General features: G+C 39.3%; 1 protein-coding gene across 3 annotated transcripts in view; it reads left to right on the top strand.

The window, feature by feature from the left end:
* Window positions 1-24,180, top strand: part of nlgn1 (neuroligin 1) — a 991,517-nt gene that overhangs the window by 831,680 nt on the left and 135,657 nt on the right. The gene's annotated exons all lie outside the window — the stretch shown is intronic.

Below are 24,180 nucleotides of genomic sequence, written 5' to 3'. Positions count from 1 at the left end.
TCTAATCAGCATCTTGGTATGGCACACCTGCGAGGTGGGATGGATTATCTCAGCAAAGGAGAAGTGCTCACTATCACAGATTTAGACTGGTTTGTGAACAATATTTGAGGGAAATGGTGATATTGTGTATGTGGAAAAAGTTTTAGATCTTTGAGTTCATCTCATACAAAATGGGAGCAAAACCAAAAGTGTTGCGTTTATATTTTTGTTGAGTGTGTATATATATATAATCATCTTGTACAATAACTGCCAACACAGACTTGCACATTCTAGGGCATAACTGTAGAAGGATTAAGTGTATTTGCTATTATTATAAGCTGGAGGCAGCTTATTGTGAATGGCATGATTGCCTGGCTGATGATAAACATTACTTCTCTGTTGTCAAGACAGATGTAATCTTTAACTCCTGCTGGAGGCTGAAAATAAACTTACTCATGTCCACCACTTTACACGCTGCACAGATTTTGCAGCAAATAGTTTTATGGACTGTCTATTGTCTGAGGAAATGTCAAATAATGTTGTACTGCTCTGTTCTATTCTATTCAATATGATGCCAAAATAGGAGTTTGCATGTTGTCTCCTGCTGATCCGGCTTCCTCCCACATCCAAAGATATGCTGGTTAGGTAAATTGGAAACTTTAAAAATTCTATGTAGGTGTGCGTGTGGGTGTGGATGTGTTTGTCTGTCTGTATGTGGTCCTGTGACAGTCTGATGTCCTGTCCAGGGTGTACCCCACCTTACGCCCTATGACTACTGGGATAGGCTCCAACTACCCCCCCCCCCCCCCCAACAAATGTCAACAAAACTTCAGTGTCTTCCCTCAAGAAAGGAAGGCTATCATGTACCACCAATTGATGGAACATTCAAGAGCACCTCATGATGTGTTTGGGACAGTTCTCACATTAGCCACCAGGTGTCGCTGTTATGCTGAGCAGTGTTGTGTGCAAAAAAATCTTGATGGAAAGTGTACAAGAAGAAACTTAATACTGAAACTGCTGGGCTAAGAGCTAAGCATGTCGTTCTGCAGTTTGTATGGGTCCTAAATGTTAATAAAGCCAGGTGACAAAACACAGACTGGCAAGTTCATGACAACAAAAACCCACAAGTAAACAAAACTGCCACACATTGGAGGCGGTTCTTGCCAACAGCACTTGTGAGGCTGTTATACCAGTAAAAAAATCATTGACTAACATAAGATGGCTAATCTATGAGTTTAGCAATCGATGTGAAACAGTTATTTGACGGATAATGTTGGGCGACTAACTGTAGTTGACTAAGTAATTTTAGTAGACTGAAAGATTAGATTACTTTATGAAACCGAGCCCTAATGACTAAATAATGTATTTTTGGGATGCCTACCTTCAGTGCCTATTGAGTATTTTTGGCAACAAACTCTGATGTATGCATTCAAAATACCTCTTTACCTAAATTAGCTCACTGAAGTGGTTTGTAACATAAATTCTTTAATTTTAAACCTTCTCATCTTTAATTATCTGCAATACAATCTTATTTCCAACCTACACTTTGATGCATTGACTTCACAATGTTACATTGAGTTAAATTTTGACAGTTTATCATACCAAAGACACTGATGCTGATGCAACAGCCAACAGTTGCTGTGCATGAGTCAGTTTTCTGACTTCTATTTGTTATAAGATGTTTTGACAATGGGGTTTCCTCCATGTCCTTGCACCGTGATTCAAAACAAATAAAGCAAAACTGAGCATAAATGTAGACTGTGGGAAACACTGAGGAAATGAGAGCACGCGCTCCAGGGTAGCCACGATAATGAGAGGAGAGTCCAACTTCTCGGTGTGTCCGCCAGCCATGGTAGCCTCTAGCTGACTATTAGTAGCTGCTGCAAAACCACAAGACTGAGACAGTCAATTAAACCTCTTTAACTGAGACGCCTGCATGTCTTTTTGCTCATCCTCCTCCCCGCACTACTTTCTCCTTACCCATTCCTTCTGCAGTCTTTTGTCTTTTTTTGCCTTTCCTGTTTCCTTCCAGTTATCATTCATTTTTCTGCCTCTACCTTGAATTCCATATACTTTCACAAAAATACTTCCCAGTGGCAGCATCTTGCCAAAGAAAATTGTTATTACACAAACGGCCTTAATGAGACATTGTGAGTGTCTGTCTGTCTGTCTGTGTGTGTGATGTGCCTTTGGTCTAGAAAAACCTCTTAGTGACTGTTTGTGAAGTCAAACTGAGACTAAGTATCTTGCCTTTGGTGACTCATGGACTTCCTCACGACACAATATTTTTTTGTAAAAGTCAGACTCTCCACTTGTATGTCAGCTTCATTATTAATTTGTCAGGTTATTGAATGTGAATCCTCATCTTTTGTTGAGGATATATATATATATATATATATATATATATATATATATATATATATATATATATATATATATATATATATATATATATATATTAGGGGTGGGCAAACATAAAAAATCTTAACCGCATTAACTCAATGACTTTCTGTGATTAATCATGATTAATCGCATGGTATATGTGAAACCCAAAAATGAAATCAAAAGCCGCTTAAAAGCACAGTTTTATTTGAAAATGTAAATGAACATTGCATAAATTTGAAAATGTAAATTTCAACTGAAACACACTAATGAAATCAAATATAAAACCACTGGCAGGTCATTTGTTATCCTGTTTCATATCAAAATAACAATATTCATGTCCATGACTAAATGTACTAAAACAAATACATCACAGTTGTACACATACCACAATTTGATATGTGTACAATTGTGATGTATTTGTTTTAGTATATTTAGATTTTGTTGTGATTTGGCACTTTATAAGCCGATTAAATTGAATTGAAATTAAACATTTTATTGAGTCTTAAAGTAAATAAATATGAATTTGGTCACTGGATCCTTAAACTTTGTACATAATGAACTCTACATGGTGAATCCTTGATCTCTGGACATAAATAGGAATAAACAAAATCTGTAGTTTTTGTCAAAAGCATTTCCTTTCAGACATTGGCATGAATATGTTTCCATATATCTGAGCTGAGCTCTTACAGCTGCTGTGCTTCACTTCAGGATGTAATTTGAAAAGAAAATACAGCACGTTTCATTTTGGGAGGAAAAAACGTTTTAGTCAATTGTAGTTTCTTGTCTGTATTACATTTGGAAAGAGGTGTCATTTTATTTAAAGCGGCGATTCATTTTGAAGTTATTAATTCTGACCGGACTCTGTCTCAGCCGCGCAGCGTTTCCAGCTGTGTGAACGGAACGGAGGACGATTCTCGTTTCTTGACAGCAACAAGACAAGAGTCCCAGTTAGTGACTTTAATCCACACAAAAGTGACTGACGATATTTTAATGGCTTTGCGAGGGGTTAAGAAGCGGCTTGCCGTTTCTGAAGAGCAGTGAAGCAAAGAACCAACGAGCTACTGGATCGAAGCATTGCTTCAATGGTTCATGGTTTCAAAGTGGAGCCGCGCTGCAGAAATGGTTTATTACAGACCAAACCCTGAATATCCGACTTTATTTGTACGTCCGTATGACTCTGAAACTCGGAAAAATCCGTATAATTTACGGACTATAGGTCAACCGAAAAGCTGTGTTCACCGCGGGGACACATTCGAGATTATTTAAGATTTTTTTTTTTACCGATGACGAACGATGCGTAAAATTTTTTTTTCGGTCCAAACCGGTCTGGATCTGGGCCTGATCCTGTAGAACTTTGTACCGAAAATGTCCATTCAAAAGTTTGGCGTCTTTCTGCATTTTGTTTTGTTGTGCATTGCATAGCCTGTACTTTTCTCGATCCTCGTGTCGTTTTCTGTGTGAACTCAGCTATCAGCAGGAAGCAGCAGCACAAGCTCGCCCCCGACTGACGCTTTCAAAATAAAAGGCTAAAAAAACAACAAAAAAAAAAAAACGCAGCATATATATATATATATATATATATATATATATATATATATATATATATATATATATATATATATATATATACACTCAACAAAAATATAAACGCAACACTTTTGGTTTTGCTCCCATTTTGTATGAGATGAACTCAAAGATCTAAAACTTTTTCCACATACACAATACCACCATTTCCTTCAAATATTGTTCACAAACAGTCTAAATCTGTGATAGTGAGCACTTCTCCTTTGCTGAGATAATCAATCCCACCTCACAGGTGTGCCATATCAAGATGCTGATTAGACACCATGATTAGTGCACAGGTGTGCCTTAGACTGTCCACAATAAAAGGCCACTCTGAAAGGTGCAGTTTTGTTTTATTGGGGGGGATACCAGTCAGTATCTGGTGTGACCACCATTTGCCTCATGCAGTGCAACACATCTCCTTCGCATAGAGTTGATCAGGTTGTCAATTGTGGCCTGTGGAATGTTGGTCCACTCCTCTTCAATGGCTGTGCGAAGTTGCTGGATATTGGCAGGAACTGGTACACGCTGTCGTATACGCTGGTCCAGAGCATCCAAAACATGCTCAATGGGTGACATGTCCGGTGAGTATGCCGGCCATGCAAGAACTGGGACATTTTCAGCTTCCAAGAATTGTGTACAGATCCTTGCAACATGGGGCCGTGCATTATCCTGCTGCAACATGAGGTGATGTTCTTGGATGGCACAACAATGGGCCTCAGGATCTCGTCACGGTATCTCTGTGCATTCAAAATGCCATCAATAAAATGCACCTGTGTTCTTCGTCCATAACAGACGCCTGCCCATACCATAACCCCACCGCCACCATGGGCCACTCGATCCACAACATTGACATCAGAAAACCGCTCACCGTCTGCCCTGAACAGTGTGAACCGGGATTCATCCGTGAAGAGAACACGTCTCCAACGTGCCAAACGCCAGCGAATGTGAGCATTTGCCCACTCAAGTCGGTTACGACGACGAACTGGAGTCAGGTCGAGACCCTGATGAGGACGACGAGCATGCAGATGAGCTTCCCTGAGACAGTTTCTGACAGTTTGTGCAGAAATTCTTTGGTTATGCAAACCGATTGTTTCAGCAGCTGTCCGAGTGGCTGGTCTCAGATGATCTTGGAGGTGAACATGCTGGATGTGGAGGTCCTGGACTGGTGTGGTTACACGTGGTCTGCGGTTGTGAGGCTGGTTGGATGTACTGCCAAATTCTCTGAAACGCCTTTGGAGACAGCTTATGGTAGAGAAATGAACATTCAATACATGAGCAACAGCTCTGGTTGACGTTCCTGCTGTCAGCATGCCAATTGCACGCTCCCTCAAATCTTGCGACATCTGTGGCATTGTGCTGTGTGATAAAACTGCACCTTTCAGAGTGGCCTTTTATTGTGGGCAGTCTAAGGCACACCTGTGCACTAATCATGGTGTCTAATCAGCAGCTTGATATGGCACACCTGAGAGGTGGGATGGATTATCTCAGCAAAGGAGAAGTGCTCACTATCACAGATTTAGACTGGTTTGTGAACAATATTTGAGGGAAATGGTGATATTGTGTATGTGGAAAAAGTTTTAGATCTTTGAGTTCATCTCATACAAAATGGGAGCAAAATCAAAAGTGTTGCATTTATATTTTTGTTGAGTGTATATATATATATATATATATATATATATATATATATATATATATAGTCAAGTGGCTAAGGTGTTGGGCTTGAGACCAGAAGATCCTCAGTTCAAATCCCCACCTGACTGGAAAATCCCTTGGGCAAGGTCTTTAATCCCCTATTTCTCTTGGTGTGTAGTGAGTGCCTTGTATGGCAGCACCCTGACATCTGGGTGAATATGAGGCATAATTGTAAAGCACTTTGAGCATCTGATGCAGATGGAAAAGTGCTATATAAATGCAGTCCATTTACCATTTACTTTCTAAATTCTAGGTACATTCAGTATAACACATTCTGACATAATTTAGAGATTCCATATTTGGTTGATTACACAATCAAAAAAAAAAAAAAATCTTTTTTGTGTTTGTTTTTTCAATTAACAACCTGAAGAAACAAGAAGACAAAAAGACATGGGATTTTTTTTCTTTAGTTCAAAGACTGATTCCCAAGGAGAAGAGTCCATGTCATTTCCAACCTGATCCACTTGGAGTTGCTATTGTTTCATCACTTTGATGGACCTGACAATGTTATATGAATACAAAACATGAATGTGGCCATTCTGGGGTCACATTTGACCAGACAAAAAGGTGACGCGATCTCCTGGTTGTGTCCCATTAGCTTCTGAAAGGATTTTTTTGGATTTTCATCATTTAACCAGAGTTTTGGGTTCAGATGTATGATTTGTCAATGCCATTCAGGCTTCAGCGGCCATATGGAAGGGCGTTTGCAGCAACTTGTTTATTCCATGGCTGATAAGAGTGTACCAGACTCCCCAAAATAATGCATTGAGGTATTGTAAATTAATGTAACGGGTACTTGGTGTTTGACCTCCTCATCCTGCTTTGGCCATGAGAAAATAGTTTGGTGTCACTTTTGACATTCCCCAGGCTTTGGGAGTGTAGAGATGAGGCACCTTTGTAAAAGGGGAGAGATGAACCTTTGGTTCCATGCAAACTCTTGACAGCTTGTGCAAACTTTCACAGTCTTCTCATTACATGGGAAACACAGTCCCTTATTACAAGGGTGTGTTGTTACGTCCTGTCCACCAGAGTAGAGGAGGTCTACAAGCTAGCAAATCTGTCAACATGGTTTTGTAGGGGCAGAATGCTGATTCAGTCAGTAGAGAGGACTGTATACCAGTAGACAACACAACCACTTGCTTGGCTTTATGTGTTCTTACAAAACTTGAAAGGAATAAACTGTCAGCAGCTGCCAACAAGTCTAATATAATGCTAAAGGGAGTGCTAGCTGCCCACAGGCTACAACTGTCTGGAGTGTCTGTAAAATCTAACACTGGGGCTATGGCACTTAGTTAGTCTGGCTTACTGTCTAAAAGAGCCACCCGATCTGACAACACTCCGAAAGTAACACAAACCAATGTGCCAGAAATAGCCTCAGTACAAAACTGCCATGAGCTAATACACTGCTGCTAACGAATGAACTGATGCTTCTAACAGTTATGACAGGGTAATGCTAACAAATCCTTATAAACCAGGTAATGTCCTGAGTGATAGCAAATTAAGTGTCTGCTGGAACACTCAATGTGGGTCAAGATACAATTTTTCAACCAAGGGAGAGGGGGGTAGAGAAAAACACCCAAACCTAGGACCTTGTAAACCAATTTCACTGAGCATTGTAATTTGACTTGAACAATGGTGAACAGTTACGCATTAAAAAAAAACAAAAAAAAAACAAAAAACAGGATGAGCTTCAGTTTGTGTGTGTTTCCCTGGCAGCAACACTCTTTCAGCCCTTTCCTTTCCTCTTCTGCCTCCCAGGCTCCTCTGTTTAAGACGTGACGTCAGGATGTCACAACAGCTCCAGTGTGGAGATATGATCAGTGCCTTCAGCTTATCAGAATCACAGAGCAGGGATAAAAGAGGAGAGAGAGAAATAAAAAAGTATGGTGATGCTAGCAGATGCTGTAACCACCTCACATGAATTCAGTTTGAAGAAATAAGGTTTACCCAATGTCAATGAAAACTAAACTATTTGGGGTGAGATTGTTTAACGTGACAAGAACATTGATTATATAATTTTTAAGTTGGAGCAGTTATTACATGTTTTTTCTAAGCTATCCATTTTACTAATGATGATAATTTCACTATATTTATTTGAGATACTGGTTGGAGAAGAGAGTTAAAAGAGGCAGACGTGGTGCTTGTGTGTCTTGAGAGTTGGTGACCTGGAAGGACTCGACCGAGAGAGTTAGTGGGTTGGTGTATATTTGATCACAGCATGAACAGCCAACCTCCTGAGGCATCACGCATGCATTATGCATGCACACACGCATTCTAACCCGCAACACCATGTATGCACATATAGTGTCATACTGTTCCCATGATAAGTCTGGACATTAACAAAAACAGCAAACCGTGTATTAATATTACAATCATACATGCATACTGGAGAAAATGGCACTTTACAAGCACTTTGTTTTCTTCTGCTACACTTAAAGAAGTTTCAGTGTCATGCATTAGCAGAGAAATTTGAATGCACATTATTGTAAATTATATTTGCATACTCTCCTGAGGCATATTTGCATTTGTTCCATTTGGAGTCTGGTGGAGTTATTACCTTCTTCATCATCTCCAAGAAAAATGGGATGAGGACAAAGGGCAGCTGGAAGGACGTATTTGGATAAATATGATTTTAATGAATAATAAATGAATAAAATGAATACAATTGCCTGTCTTATAATCTAAATGAAGCATATGGAAATTAAAGTGTATGTATGATTTGTATCAGAAGCCATTATGCAGTTGAAAATAGTTTGCTGTGCGACGTTAAATACTGTGGCTGGAGTTTATACATTGCAAGGCTGCAGTGACCATTCCATCATTGATTTTGAATAGAACAGACAAAACTTGCAGGTCAAAGATGAATGATCTGAAGTGCATCGTGCAGGTCATTCTGGGATGTGTGTATCTCAAGTCAAGTCCCATTTGATGCACTGGTGCTGCACAGTGCCAAATCCACCACACTAAGTCCACACCCCATGTCCAACTCCACTTTAGCATTTACACCACATATAATCTGAGTACAAAATGGGGCACAACGTGCTGGGAAATGAAGCCAATGCAGAAGTACCAAAATTCAAGTACATAAAGAAGCTACATGAAGTGATTTAATTCAGTAAGCTTTATTAGCATTAAATTTGCATGTCTTGCCAAAGCACTGTAACAATATTAAAAACAGTTAATGAATGAAAGTAAAAATAACAGTGTATTACTAGATAAAATATCACAAAAATTAGATAAATGAGATAAGATATGTAATATGGAATTGATATAAGTAATAAGTATACTATTAGTATAATATTCAGCATAATAAAATGTGATTTTTTCAACAATTTGGATAGTAAAAGGTGTTACTACTATTGATACACAGTATTGATGTAATAAAACAAAATCAAATGGAGATGGTGGTGGTATGTAATATAGCAGAATCTATATCATTTCTATGTATTTGTGTTCGTTTGGGTATTTTTGCTGTCCAATCTTGCAGCCAAAACTCTACATTCCTTCTTTTGTATTAGCATGAAGGGGTATTTTCTGTTTTTCTGTTAATTTTGACATTTACCATTTTCAAATTTTGGTAAGAATATAAAAAAGGGGAAAAGAGTCACTCTCCAAGACAGCCTTAACTCAGTAGTATCCAAAGACATTCCAGAAAGGGCCAAGAGGGTGCAGGTTTTCTTTGCAATCACTGACTCCAGCAAGTGATTTCACTGATTAACATCACAATGTGCATATGGGATGAGTTTGTCAGAGAAGCATGTTCAGGCTTCATTCCTAACTCCTAGATCAAGCCGGTTTTGCCCAAGCTGCTCCTCTTTACTTATTTTGTAGGTTGGCCTGCAGTTAGGTAGCATGAGGCACTGCCAATATGGCAATATTTGGAGCCACCCCATTTGAGAGTCAAACGTCATCAGAAAACATAGTGAGGACTTCCCAGATGGTTTATCAAATATATGCAGTCTCTGGCAGATACAAGCAATGACAGTTACAGTGCGCTGTATGTTGCTTTGCATCAGGTGGGAAATAGAAGTCATTGACATCATAGCCCAGACAGCAAATGGATCTGGGCCGGATGTAGTCCAATATCTGGTACCAATCCTGAAAACACATCCGGTCCAGGCAATTTTTGCACCCTGGCCCAGATCCAGCACGGCTCCACTTTACAGTTCTGGAACAGATCCAGATCAGACCTGAACCGGATCCGCAAAAGACCAACCGTTTACAACCCGTATCTGTCACGGATCTAGGACAGATGTGGTCCGCATCACAGCACCGTGGCAGGAACATGGGGTTAGCATAACGATGAGCAATTTTATCTGCACTTGGCAGAAACTATCCATTAGCGGTTATAAACTCAGGGCTGTGAAAACTCGAATCATGGGGAGGAGGGGGGGTGTTAGTGTGTACTCTGTAATTGTGATCGTCACTGAGGTTTTTTAAATGCTTATCGCAAAGCTGTTTGTTTCTTTACGACAATCAAGTTTTATAAGTCCACGGACACTGATCTGTGTATTAAAGATACAAATCAGTTTCCTCAGATCCACGGAACTTACCCCTGTAAAACGTGTTCCTGCCACAGTGCTGTGATGCGGACCACATCTGTCCCAGATCCGTGCCAGATATGGGCTGTAAATGGTTGGTCTTTTGCAGATCCGTTTCAGATCTGGTCCGGATCTGTTCCAGAACTGTACAGTGGAGCTGTGCCGGATCTGGGACAGGGTGCAAAAATTGTCTGGACCAGATCTGTTTTCAGGATTGGTACCGGATGTTGGACTACATCCAGCCCGGATCCATTTGCTGTCTGGGAGTATTCATAAATGATGCAATCATCTATTTTAGATACAGTTCTCATTGCAGTGCCTCCAACGCACTGACGAGGCTCAAAAATGGTTCTAACCCTGCATTGTTCCAGCGTAGAAAATCTTCCTGCCACAACTGCTCCACATTGACATGTCTCCTTCACACATATTGCACCATACAACACTCCACTATTATAGGAATCCATTAAATATGCTACAGTGGTGCAGAGCTTTCTTAAAGAAAACACTCAGCAGCCAACTATGTATATTTAATCCCCACGGAGCTGTGGAGAAGAAACATTGTTATATAGGCATACCTGATGCAGTGTATTTAAAGCACAGTGGCTGTGGTCTTAGAGATGCCACTCTCAAAATCCAGCAGAAACAAATATCTAGAGGATACAAAATGAGCAGCCAACTGCTACACAAAGAGTGTCCTGACATCCAGGGCTATATAAGCAAGACAGTCTGCCCGCAGGAAGAGTGTTCACAGCTCACCAGGGTTGCTAAAAAGCTGCACAAAATTTTGGGGTTACTATAAAGGGGCACTGCACATTTATAATTGGACTACAGAGGCAGGTGAGGTGTTGAAGGAAAGATCAAGGTTTTGGATATGTCACTGGATCTTTGTACTTCCATAGTATTGAATAGATTAGCCTTTATTGACATTGTATGGGGAGGGGGGGCGGGGGGCATTGTGGGTGCTTCTGCAGAGCTACTGTACACCACAAAAAACAAGACATCTTACACACCACATAAAAAAATATTTAAATATGAAATATATATACAACCCCAATTCCAATGAAGTTGGGATGTTGTATAAAATGTAAATCAAAACAGAATGCAATGATTTGCAAATCCTCTTCAACGTATATTCAATTGAATACACCACAAAGACAAGATATTTAATGTTTAAACTGATAAAATTTATTGTTTTTGTGCAAATATTTACTCTTTTTGAAATGGATGCCTACAACATTTCAAAAAAGTTGGGACAGTGGTATGTTTACCACTGTGTTACATCACCTTTCCTTCTAACAACACTCAATAAGAATTTGGGAACTGAGGACACTAATTGTTGAAGCTTTGCAGGTGGAATTCTTTCCCATTCTTGCTTGATGTACGACTTCAGTTGTTCAACAGTCTGGGGTCTCCGTTGTCACATTTTGCACTTCATAATGCGCCACACATTTTCAATAGGTGACAGGTCTGGACTGCAGGTAGGCCAGTCTAGTACCTGCACACTTTTACTTTGAAGCCATGCTGTTGTAACACATGCAAAATGTGGCTTGGCATTGTCTTGCTGAAATAAGCAGGGACATCCCTGAGAAAGATGTTGCTTGGATGGCAGCATGTGTTGCTCCAAAACATGGATGTGCCGTTCAGCATTGATGGTGCCATCACAGATGTGTAAGCTGCCCATGCCAGGGGCACTAACACACCCCCATACCATCACAGATGCTGGCTTTTGAACTTTTCGCTGGTAACAATCTGGATGGTTGTTGTCCTCTTTTGTCGGGAGAACACGACATCCATGATTTCCAAAAAATTGAAATGTGGACTCATCAGACCACAACACACTTTTCCACTTTGCGTCTGTCCATTTCAAATGAGCTCAGGCCCAGAGAAGGCGGCTGCATTTCTGGATGTTGTTGATGTATGGTTTCACAATGGTTTTTTGAAGTGTTCCTGAGCCCACACGGTAAGATCCTTGAAACAATGATGTTGGTTTTTAATGCAGCGCCATCTGAGGGATCAAAGGTCACGGGCATTCAATGTTGGTTTTCGGTCTTGCCGCTTACGTGTCGAATGTTCTCCAGATTCTCTGAATCTTCTGATTATATTATGGACTGTAGATGATGGAATCTCTAAATTCCTTGCAATTGAATGTTGAGAAACATTGATCTTCAACTGTTGGACTATTTTTTCACATAGTTGTTCACAAAGTGGTGTTCTTCACCCCATCTTTGCTTGTGAACTGCTGTGCCTCCTTTTATACCCAGTCCTGACACTCACAGTTAGTGCCCTCAGTTTCCAAACCCTTATTGAGTGTTGTTACAAGGAAAGGTAATGCACTTGCAAATATGTGGTGCAAAACATAATCAATGTAAATATATATATATTATAACAAGATATTTGAACAAATTTAAAAAAGCCATATACATCATACACAACAACAACAAATCAATTCAAAACAAATTTAAAAAACAGTAGAACAGTTTTGACCCCCCTAACATCCACAGGCATAATTATTGTGAAGCACAAAACAAAAAATCTACAGTAAGCCTGTGGACCTTTTCTTAATCCTTGGAACAGACAGCAAGCCTGTATCACTGATGAGATCCATGAGACAACACGGTGCACAACTGTGATGAATTTCCTGGGTCAGTAACAGAACCTTAAAATTATTTTTTTCTGAAACTTTAAAGGGTTTCTGTCAGTTACTAACTTAATTACTGAGGTCTATAGTATTTAGCCACATGTAGGCTGCACGGCTACCACCATTGACTTCTTGAGAAGCTCCATCCATCCTTTCTGGGCTGCAGCTTTCCTCAGTATGCTAGTAAGATGCAGGACTGTCCATTCCTTGAACTTATCCACCCATCTTTTCTTCTGTCTGCCATCTTCTTCCTGGTACACTGCCCTGTATGATGGTCTTTCCAGAAATGGTTGATCTACCATACCACGTTGGCTTTCTGCTTGTGACAGTGGAGAAGAGGTTCTTATGCGGCCCAATAGCTGCTTTGATGCGACTTCCAATATCTTTATTTGTGATGCAGTCTTTACATGTCTTTACATCATAGTCTTACATAGTCTTTACATGTCCTTCAGTATTTTCCCCAGTTTGGTTGAAGTAGTTGGTCTGTGTCCAATCCTCTTGAGTACTTCTCTTGTGGATTCCTAAACATTTTCAATGGCTCCCAGATAGTCAAACCTGATGTCTGACTCAAGCTTTTTGCTCTTTAACTTCTATTTCTATTTTAAAGCCATCCAGTTTCTGTAAGCTGGTGTACAGTAAATAACTCTTGTCTGGAATGTATATTTAAATGTCTTTTTGGTGGACATTGATGAAAAATCACCATAGCTCAAGCAGTTAATGGTTAGCATCAGTCCTTCACCTGTATCCTTTTGACAGAAAAGAATTCTGACAGAAAATAATAAAATAATACAATGAAAAACAAGAGAAAAATGGACAAACATGCATACATACATGGATTTGTTATGATGTTGTCCTTATAACAGGATAAACCATTTTTTTAACCCACACAGGAAAAAAAATAAATAAATAAAATAGCTGTCCTCTCTCTTTCTCTCTCCCCTTCCTCTGTAGATTATACATGTGGCATTGATGAAAGCCTCTATCAGGTCTGGATTTTTCAGGCAGCATCATTTTTAGATGAGCACAGACTTATTTTAGCTAGGAACCTTCTCTTGTCTGTTCGCACCACTGCAACATTCATGCGTGTGTGGGTGTGTCTATATCTGGCTATCTTCTGGTGCTCTGAGTGAGCTGACAGCTCATAAAATGTGGACTCACATCACCTGAGTCCTCAAGAGGTATGTGTGTTGAAATCAGAGCGGTGAAATATTGAGCATCACACTTGCTCTGGCATGAGTGCTTGAAGAGCCACTCTGAGAAGTAGGACACCTTTCTTATCTGAAGTGCATTCGATTTGCAACAGTTGTGGAATGGTGCAATTCCAAATTGAATACATGCACTGCAAACACAGTCTGCTTTGTTGAGCCAAGCAACTTATTTTTAAAAAGTTAAAAAAAAAAAAAGAATCATAACAGTCATTGTTTTTCTTTCCTGTTTCACAATCTTAAGCTGCTTTTTGTATGAGTATAGGAGTAAAAGTTGTTTTTTTTGGGGGGGGGGGGGGGGGGGGGGGGGTGCAGTTTATACTCCAGTGTGATTATTACTCCAGTGCAACTTTTATATATGGGTCTTTCCTCTTTTTTTAGCAGGTGCAGCTTGTACTCTGGTGTGGCATATGATTATTATTAATAATAATATTTGATTGTTTTTAATATTTAGGGTTTTTTGTTAGTGAGGATTACATTTATTACTGTTACAGTGCATCTGGAAAGTATTCAGAGCTTCAATTTTTTCCACATTTTGTTATGTTGCACTCTTATTCCAAAATGGAGAAAATTCATTTTTCCTCTTAAACTTAAACTCAGAACACACAATAATAACATGATTTTTTTTTTTTTTTTTTTGCATCACATGTACATAAGTATTCACATCCTTTGCTCAGTACTTTGTTGATGTACCTTTGGCAGCAATTACAGCCTCAAGTCTTGTTGAATATGATGCCACAAGCTTGACGCACCTATCTTTGGACAGTTTTACCCATTCCTCTTTGCAGCACCTCTCAAAATCTATTAGGTTGGACAGGGAGCATCGGTGCACAACCATTTTCAGATCTCTCCAGAGATGTTCAATCTGATTCAGATCTGGACTCTGCCTGTGCCACTCAATTCAATTTAATTCAATTTATTTCATTTATTTAGCGCCAAATCACAACAAAGGTGCCTCAAGGCAGTTCATACAAGTAAGAGCTAACATTACCAACAGTGGTAAGGAAAAACTCCCACTGATGGTTTGAGGAAGAAACCACAAGCAGACCAGGCTCAAAGGGGTGACCCTCTGCTTGGGCCATGCTACCAACACAATTGACAATACAAATATACAGAACATTTTGGAAATCCATGCTGGTGTACAGGACGGGTGGCTTGCAGAAGCCACTTCCACTTCTGGATGGAGCCGCACCTCAAACAGAGAGAGAGAAAAAAAATCACAATCAGGTGGCAGAAAGACAACAAATACAGTATAATTTGTCAGCATTAAGCAACAACAAAATGAGAAGAAATACTAAGGTGATTGCTGGCCACTACCACCAAGCTTCACTAAAAGACCCAGATAGATAAAGATAAAGATTAGATAAAGTTGAGGCTGCGACCCACTCTACTAATAAAATGAAATTAAAAGGTTAGAAAGCGCAGTACCATACTATGCCAGTATGCTAGAAAGAGAAAATAAGTGCGTATTAAGTCTGGACTTTGATATCTTGGCTGTGTGCTTAGGGTCAGTGTCTTGCTGAAATATGAACCGTCAACCCAGTCTGAGGTCAAGAGCGCTCTGGAGCAGGTTTTCATCCAGGATGTCTCTGTACATTGTACATCTGTCCCTCAATCCTGACTAGTCTCCACATTCCTGCTGCTGAAAAACATCCCCACAGCATGATGCTGCCACCACCATGCTTCAATGTAGGGATGGTGCTGGTTTCCTCCAAACATGATGCCTGACATTCACACCAAAGAGTCCAGTCTTTGACTCATCAATCCAGAGAATTATTTTCCTCATGATCTGAAAGTCTTTCAGTTGTCTTTCAAAAAATTCTAGGCATGTGCTTTTTGCTAAGGAGTGGCTTCCACCTGGCCACTCCACCATACAGGCATGATAGGTGGATTGTTGCAGAGATGGTTGTCCTTCTGGAATAATGTGCTTTTTTCTGGATGATTCATGCTCGTGCCTCACAGCAAGAAGATCAGGGCTTGGCTTTCTGCCTGTTCTTTTTTTTTTTTTTTTTTTTTTTTCGGAATTTGCACATTTTCCCCATTTTTGTGTGGTTTCCATCCATGTGTTCTGGTCTCGTTCCACTTCCAAAGAATCTTAAACTTTATTTGACCATAGGTGAGCTTGTGTATGTATTTGTCTGTCTATATGTGGCCCTTTAGTAGACCTGTGCAGGGTGTGCCCTGCCTCTTGCCCAATGATAGCTGGGATAGACTTCAACTTGAAAATGAATGAATGCTTTTTTCTCAAAATTATGGTAAAAAAATATTCAAAAATCAAGGGGAAGACCCTTACCTTTAATCCTTAATGGTTACCTTAGATTTTGATTGCTAAATGCTTTGGCCTGTAAATAGGACCTTCAGTTTTAGGAAAGCTTTTCAAGAACTTGATCCATCCTGTGATCAGAATCAAATGTCTCCAGATTGAAAATCAAAATCATGATCGGGTTCAAAGAAATCAAGATCAAATATCAAGCCCCTTGATCAGGCTCCAAGAAATAAGTATTTGTGATCAAAAACATGATCTGCATAAAAAAAAAAAAAAAAAAAAACGATCTGCCTTTACACTAACATCAATGAACGCATGATCAAACATCCAAGGCATGATCAGCATACAGTATATCTAATCAAAAACAAAGTCAATCAAAGACAGCAACAAAAATATTACTTCCATAGCATCCATCATGAGATACAGAGAATACAAAAAAAAACAAAATGTGATTATGCCTTGGCAGTCAGACCACGTTGTCCAAAATGGGAACTATATTAGATATAAGCCCTCATGTGCAAGTTAACAATAAATACATAAAAATCTGATTAAAACATAAATTAAAACATGTATTTTGTTGGTTAACACTACTAAAAACTCTGTATCACATACCAGAAATATATCTTACATTCACTGATATAAAGAGTACTCCAAAAGTATGATATCATCGTTGCCCAAAAGGAATCGATAAAGATATAATTTATATTCCTACCTTGTTTTGAGAATGCGTCATACTTTTCTCCAGCACACTTTTGATTACTTCTGGTAATGGATTTGCCTGTTGTTCCAGTTGTTATTGTTTTTCACCTGTTCTTGCTATCTCACCATTTTGCCATGGATATGTGCATGTGTTAAGTATTGATTTGAACATTGGAAATTTTGATCTTCTTCACTCCACTGTTTTAAAGCAAAATTACCACCAAATGTTATCGATTTTGAGTCATTTACAACAGAGTGCGTCAAGCTAAGAAATGCTGTGGAGCTTTAAGCGACTGTTGTCAGAGGTTGCATGACTCAACCACTCCTTACACCTCTATTCCTCAGAGTGCTGTTTCATCCCGAATAGCAAATCAAGGCACATTTTGAAGCATCACAGTAACTTCTTAATCCATCTTTGTCAATCTTGAACAGATTTAGCTGCGGCCATCGTTGGCAACAGTTTTGAAATCAGGGTGAAATTTTCGAGCTGTTCAAAAATTTCATCCTGATTTGCCTGAGTACAGCTTGTCCCTTGGTTGATTGTGTTTTATCAGAGTAAAAATTTGAAGCAAAAGCAGTGTATGTGGCGGCTCTGGCTGAGAATGCAACCGGGTGCAGCTTTACCTTCATTTTACTTCAATCAGGTGGAGGAGGAGTAATAGGAAGACAGAGATCAGGAATGAGAGGAACAGTAGTAGCCAGTAAACCAGTATTGATCAGTATGTCTGGTATTTATATTGTGCATTTGTATTTATATTTATATTTGCAAACTGTTTTTGTTTTTTAATTTCACTTTCAATACTCTGTGTGCTTGTTACACTTGTCTAGTCTTAAATTTCACAGCAGAATCTGACAACTCAAGATATATCTTCAAATATATGTAAAATGGTGTCTTCAGTTTGGAGTGTAAAGTACAATCAGATAATTCAAACATGGCAGTTCATCACATAATTAACAGAAAAGAATCATCTGACTCGTTTCCAAGTGAAACTCCAGTGAATAGAGGAGCCTACAGCAGTGAACCCTTCCATACCCACGCAAACATCCACCCGCACACACACACGCACACAGACACACACACACACACACACACACACACACACACACACACACACACACACACACACACACACACACACACACACACACACACACACACCATTGCCAGCAGTGTGTGGACAAGCAAGCAGGAATGTCACAGCTATTACCAACACTGCTGTCTCTGACTCTGGGACAACAGCAGCCACCCAATTAACCTTTTATCAGAAGAAGTGCACACACAGACATGCACACCAACACCAGCACTCTGGGAAACATTTTATTTGAAACACAGCAACATTACAGTCTTCCATTTGATTTCTTGTTCTCCTATGGAAGAGCTCACATCAACACATACCACACGAGTAAGTATTTTCCTTTCTTTGCTTTTGTTTGCCCACTTTCTTTTATCACTTCCTAATTTAATTTTAATAGGAAAATATTGGACAGATACAGTTTTTCACTGCTCCATTTTAGCCTCTACTTATGTTGGACCTTTGTGGAAATAAAGGGATCTTCTCTAACTTTTCAACATAGGCTTTATTTAAAGCAGACCAGGTCGATAAATGTGTTAGTAGCTGGGCAACCAAAATGTAGATGTGATTTAGATGTCTGACACTTTATCTGCTGTAAATGGGTACCCACCTTGGCTGTGGAAGTAAGTTGCCATGCACTGGCATCCGGTCTATTTGTAGACTCATCTGCATCACACTTTTGAGTCCTAGGATAAACACCTGCACTACAATGCAAGCTAAGTAGATTCCTGGATAATCATGTCATTAATAAAAAAGAAAAATGTCTTTACATTTTCGAAGTAAACATGCACATGTGTACCTCAGTAGTGTTCCCCTTCTATTCTACAATTCACCTCTGGCATTTTTGCAGATTCAATTGTAACATGAATTGGTTTAAATGGTAAATGGACTGCATTTATCTGGACTGCGTTTTTCCATCTGCATCGGATGGTCAAAGTGCTTTACAGTAATGCTTCACATTCACCCCGATGTTAGGATGCTCACCAGGGGCAACTAGGGAATTGCCCAAGGGCCTGTATTGATTTTCCTGTCAGGCTGGGATTTGAACTGAGGATCTGGTCTCAAGCCCAATGCTTTAACCACTAAACCATCACCTCCCCTACTGGTTTACTGTGATGTTTTGAGCTTGCCCCTCAGGCTAACGTATAGCTGTTTAGCCCACAAAGATGTTACCATTGTAATTAAATACTGGGCTTATTAGCATCATTTTTGTCCTGAGAGAATAGCAGAATCTAAACAACACATTTCAATAGGGTTCCGTTTGAAAGTCTGAGGTGCTATTTAACATTTCTCTTTCCTAAATTGTTGTCCAAGTTAATACTTTTGTGAGGAAATTTCTAATTTCCCTATTTATGTTTGTTTGATAAATTTAACTACACATACATGAATCGGGGCCATGTAATATTCTGATGTCTGAAAACACAAAACAAAAAGTTAAAGACAAAAAGCATGAGGCTCGTTGCTCGGAGATAATGTATGCAAGACTTATTTGCTGCAACTGTAAATCCCTGACAGGCGCTAAATGCTGTTTAATCAAAGCTGAGAGGCGCTACTGAAATCTTCATAATTAAGTTGAAGGGGCAGTGTGAGCTCCAAGAGTAAAACATTTTACCAAAAATCCACACACTCCCTAAAATCCAAACCACTCTAAAACCAATTAACTGGTTGTGTATTACAAAATGAAGAGACTTTTATACAGCAAGTAAACCTCTTTAGCTGTATCATTTGTTTTCACTGAGGGTCACCACAGCAGTTCTTTGATGGAACTGCTTGTGGATTTGGCAAACATTTTATGTTGGATTCCCTTCCTGACACAACTCCATAATGCATGGACAATAGGCAGGCATGGTTTTGAACCGGGAACCCTCTACTATGGAGACAAGTTTACTTGGCCACCATGCTACCACATTTGTTTCTTCATTTATTTTCTATAATTCATATTGTCCATCATACATAGTTCAAGGACAAATAGAACACAAATCACTTTTATCAGAGATTTTTTTTCAATACTGTGTGGTTAAAGCCCAGGTCAAGGATAAGACCAGCAATGTACAGAGACATCCTGGTTGAAAACCTGCTCCTGAGCGCTCTTGACCTCAGACTGGTGTGACGGTTCATATTTCAGCAGGACAGTAACCTTAAGCACACAGCCAAGATATCATATAAGTGACTTCGGCACAACTCTGTGGCTGTCCTTCAGTGGCCCAGCCAGAGCCCAGACCTGAATCTGATTGAACATCTCTGGAAATGGCTGTCCACTGACACTCTTTACACCTTGAGAGGTGCTGTAAAGAAGAATGAGGAAAAACTGCCTAAAGATAGGTGTGCCAAGCTTGTGGCATCATATTCAAGACAACTTGAGTCTGTAATTGCTGCCAAATGTACATCAACAAAGTATTGAGCAAAGGGTGTGACTATTTAAGTAGACGATTACTTAGTTTTTATTATTATTACTATTTTTAGTAAATTTCCCCCCAAAAAATAAAAAAAAATTAACTTTTTCATGTTGTCATTATGTCATGTCATTATGTCATTATTCCATTTTGGAATGAGGCTGTAACATAACCAAATGCAGAAAAAGTGAATTGCTGTGAATACTTTCAGGATGCACAAAGGTATTGTCTGCTGTGAAAGGATGTAAAACATGTTTTCAGAAAAAAATAAATTGCAAGAACACATGGAGAAAGACGTCCTAGATTGTATTGAGTGACGTTGTGTTATTTCAACTTCTTGTATTGAGGTTGATAATTTTGAGAAAATGTTTCCCACCAAAACTGCAGTATGGATACTTCTGTGTGATCACTTTTATGTTTTGTTTTGTTTTTTGTTTTTTCATTTCATTATTTATTCTGTTTCCAAACGAGATTACTATGAGCTCCAACATGACAATCATATGAATCAGTTCCATTTATTTCAATTGTTTAAAAAAATGAATAAAAATGACAGCAGGGTAGGAGTGTCATTTTCTCCATGCAGCTTCCTACCCCATAATGCTCAAACTGTCATTACCTTGTGGTCATGGTGACAGTTTTTGCTCAATTGTGGCTTCTGTGGTTGTTGAACATGCTGTGAGCTGGTCTCTACAGTCTCTCTCTCTGTCTCTCTCTCTCTCTCTCTCTCTCTCTCTCTCTCTCTCTCTCTCTCTCTCTCTCTCTCTCTCTCTCTCTCTCTCTCTCTCTCTCTCTGTGTGTCTCAGTCAGTGGACACTTTCAATCATGTGCAGTGTATGATCACTCATATTTTTTGTCTGCTGGTATGTCATGGTTTTGATAAACACATCAAGAGTGAGAGACTTTGAATGAGATACATGAATTTATTTTTAAGGCAACACCACTCATTTCCATTTTAAGCACAGTAATTCATCCAACAATTGAAATATATTCTGTTATTTCCAGTTTGGTTTTACTTTTTGTTGTTATTTTCTTCAGTGAAATGTCTTTTTTTTTTTCAGCCTGCTGAGTGGTCCTTGTTATGTGGATTCATTTCCATATCAGACACTTGTATCCAAACCTCACTGCAAATAAATTGCCCATTTCTATTTCTTAAAACAAAACAGAACAGAACGGCAGAATATTAATACAATTCCATTTGACACCTGTAAATTGATGTGGGTGCAAAAGAAACACAAACATTCACCATCATGTTTCTGGCGACATTTGCAAATTAAAACTGTAAGAGGTGACTTAATTTGTTGTTGCACCCATATGCAGTTGCAAATGTTATGAGCACAGTAACTTGAAGTGTTTGATTAGATGTGGAGCAAACTTGTGGATCAGGCAAGAGTAAAAAGATTGTTGTTGTGTTGTGTTCTGTATTGTAAACCTTTTTGGTAGAATGGCCTAAGCAGTGGGTCATTCCTTTGAGTCGGGTCTGCTTGAGGTTTCTTCCTTAATATCATCAGAGGGAGTTTTTCCTTACCTCTGTCACCTGTGTGCTTGTTCTAGGGGTTGGTAAGGTTAGACCATACTTGTGTAAAGCGCCTTGAAGCAGCTTTGTTGTGATTTACCACTATATAAACTAAATAAATTGAAATTTAATTCAGTTTGACAAAAAATGGTTAAAAGCCAATGTCAAAATCTTGGCCCAGTGCTTATATTAAATGACCATTTGCAATGGCTACTTTGAGAAATTGGTTGGGAAACCATATGTCAGCTTTCTATTGGCTGCATATCCTTTGAACCTGGGTGACCTTGAATGTTGAAGACACACCTCAGGTTAGTATCAAACACCAAACTGAAGACATATACCTATTTCTTTGGGGAACCTTGAAAGGGTGAACTCATTTAGAATGGGGATTTCAGTAAATTGGTTCAAGATATGCTTATTGGTCACACTTAAACACAAATATGGAGTCATATATTTATTTTAGTCACATGAGCATCTTGTCCTCAGGAAACATTCAAAGGGTAAACCAATTTAGAATAATTTGGGGAACTGGTTGAAGGTCAAATTTAAGAACATAATGGTCTAAAACCAAAAAAAGTTGGAGTCTTATAGATTAAACACGGTAGAAGGCTTGTGTGTTAGTTCAGGATAAAGTGAATTTTGGACAACATGGATCAAAAGTCAACAGTACACAGAACTGTGCATGATGGCATCACTGAACCACAAGGAATTCCTCAACAGGAATCTGTCAGACATGCAATCTCAGTTGTTGAGCTCTTTCAGGGACAAATATGGAGGAAGAAAAAAAAAATCAGATGTGTGCCATTTGTGTGTTTGCTGCCTGTGCATGTGTGTCCCGGCTACAAAATGCACTCATTATCATTTCTTAATGTATTTCTGCGGGCGTAACTCAAATTGTGTGGCTTTGTGTTTGTGGGTGTGAGCGATATTAGTGCCACAGGTAGAATAGCAGCTCTGATGGGCTGACAGCTGGTCAGGTTAGCAAGGGCGCACTTAGTATACACACACATGCACATACAGAGCCTGTGTGTGCAATTTGTGATGTCCTTTGTGTTGCCTCACGTCATTATGAGAGACTGAATCCCTGAGGTTAACAGTCACATTCAGACAATTAAGCTGCATTCGTATTACCCAGCTGCCCTCAGCAAAACTTTATACATCCATGTTCAGCCTCACCCAACACACAACAGGCGAGGAAAAAAATCACGTACCTTTTGTGCCATGAGGTGTAAGAAGCATCCAGAGACTCTTCTAATTGCACTGCCCAGTAGATCATGATGTGACAACTATATTCTGCCAGCAGGGATTCAAGGAAAGGAAGAAATTAAGTTAAGAAATGATGCAAAAAGACAGAGAACTATGCCGTACATTTTCTGGGTCAGGATCAAAACTTCTCAATCGACCCTTGTGTGTGTGTGTGTGTGTGTGTGTGTATTATACAAATAATGAATGTTTATGAGTTCAGCGGTATGAATATTTCATGAGGTGAAAGCTGGAACTTACCATTCAATGAGGCAAAGCCAAGTTGAATGGCTTTCACCAAATTAAATATTTGTTCCGTTGAAAGAATGTAAAACATTCATTATTTGTTTTATATAATGGCTAAAATAGATCCTTGTCATTTGACATTTTATTAATTTATAAACGACAGAAAAGGGACTTACATTTTGGTGTTCCACTGCTGCTAAAGTCCAAATTGTAACATGTCGTCCCGTGATGCTGTGCACTGACTTTGGAATTCCATAAAAAAAAAAAAAAAACTGTGTGGTTCCTCAGTCCAGCCAAAAATCATGTCACCCTTTCATGTGAGCAGTTCTTCATGCATCCAGATGGCTTACAGCAGAGTGGATTTTGTGTGTGTGTGTGTGTGTGTGTTGCAAGAATTAGCAGTGTCAGTTAACTCAATCAAATCATCGCGCGCACACACATGCAACTGGGCCTGCGCTTGTGTGCACATTTACTAACAAAAAAAGACTGTACATCATCAGTGCAGCGAACAAAAATCACGTCAGAAATGAGTCCAGCTTTTCATTATTTCTTCCTGCTGACAGCCTCCAGACAATGCAGTGGATTTGTTGTGTGTGTGTGTGTGTGTGTGTGTGTGTGTGTGTGTGTGTGTGTGTGTGTGTGTGTGTGTGTGTGTGTGTGTGTGTGTGTGTGTGTTACAAGAATTAGCTGTGTCAGTTAGCTCATTCAAATCATGTCTCAGTAGTCGCTGACCCACATGCGC

The sequence above is a fragment of the Thalassophryne amazonica genome, chromosome 10 (assembly GCF_902500255.1).
Source record: "Thalassophryne amazonica chromosome 10, fThaAma1.1, whole genome shotgun sequence".
In the NCBI taxonomy this organism is placed as follows: Eukaryota; Metazoa; Chordata; class Actinopteri; order Batrachoidiformes; family Batrachoididae; genus Thalassophryne; species Thalassophryne amazonica.
Note: the sequence above shows the minus strand (reverse complement) of the source record. Positions and strands in the feature narration are given on the sequence as shown.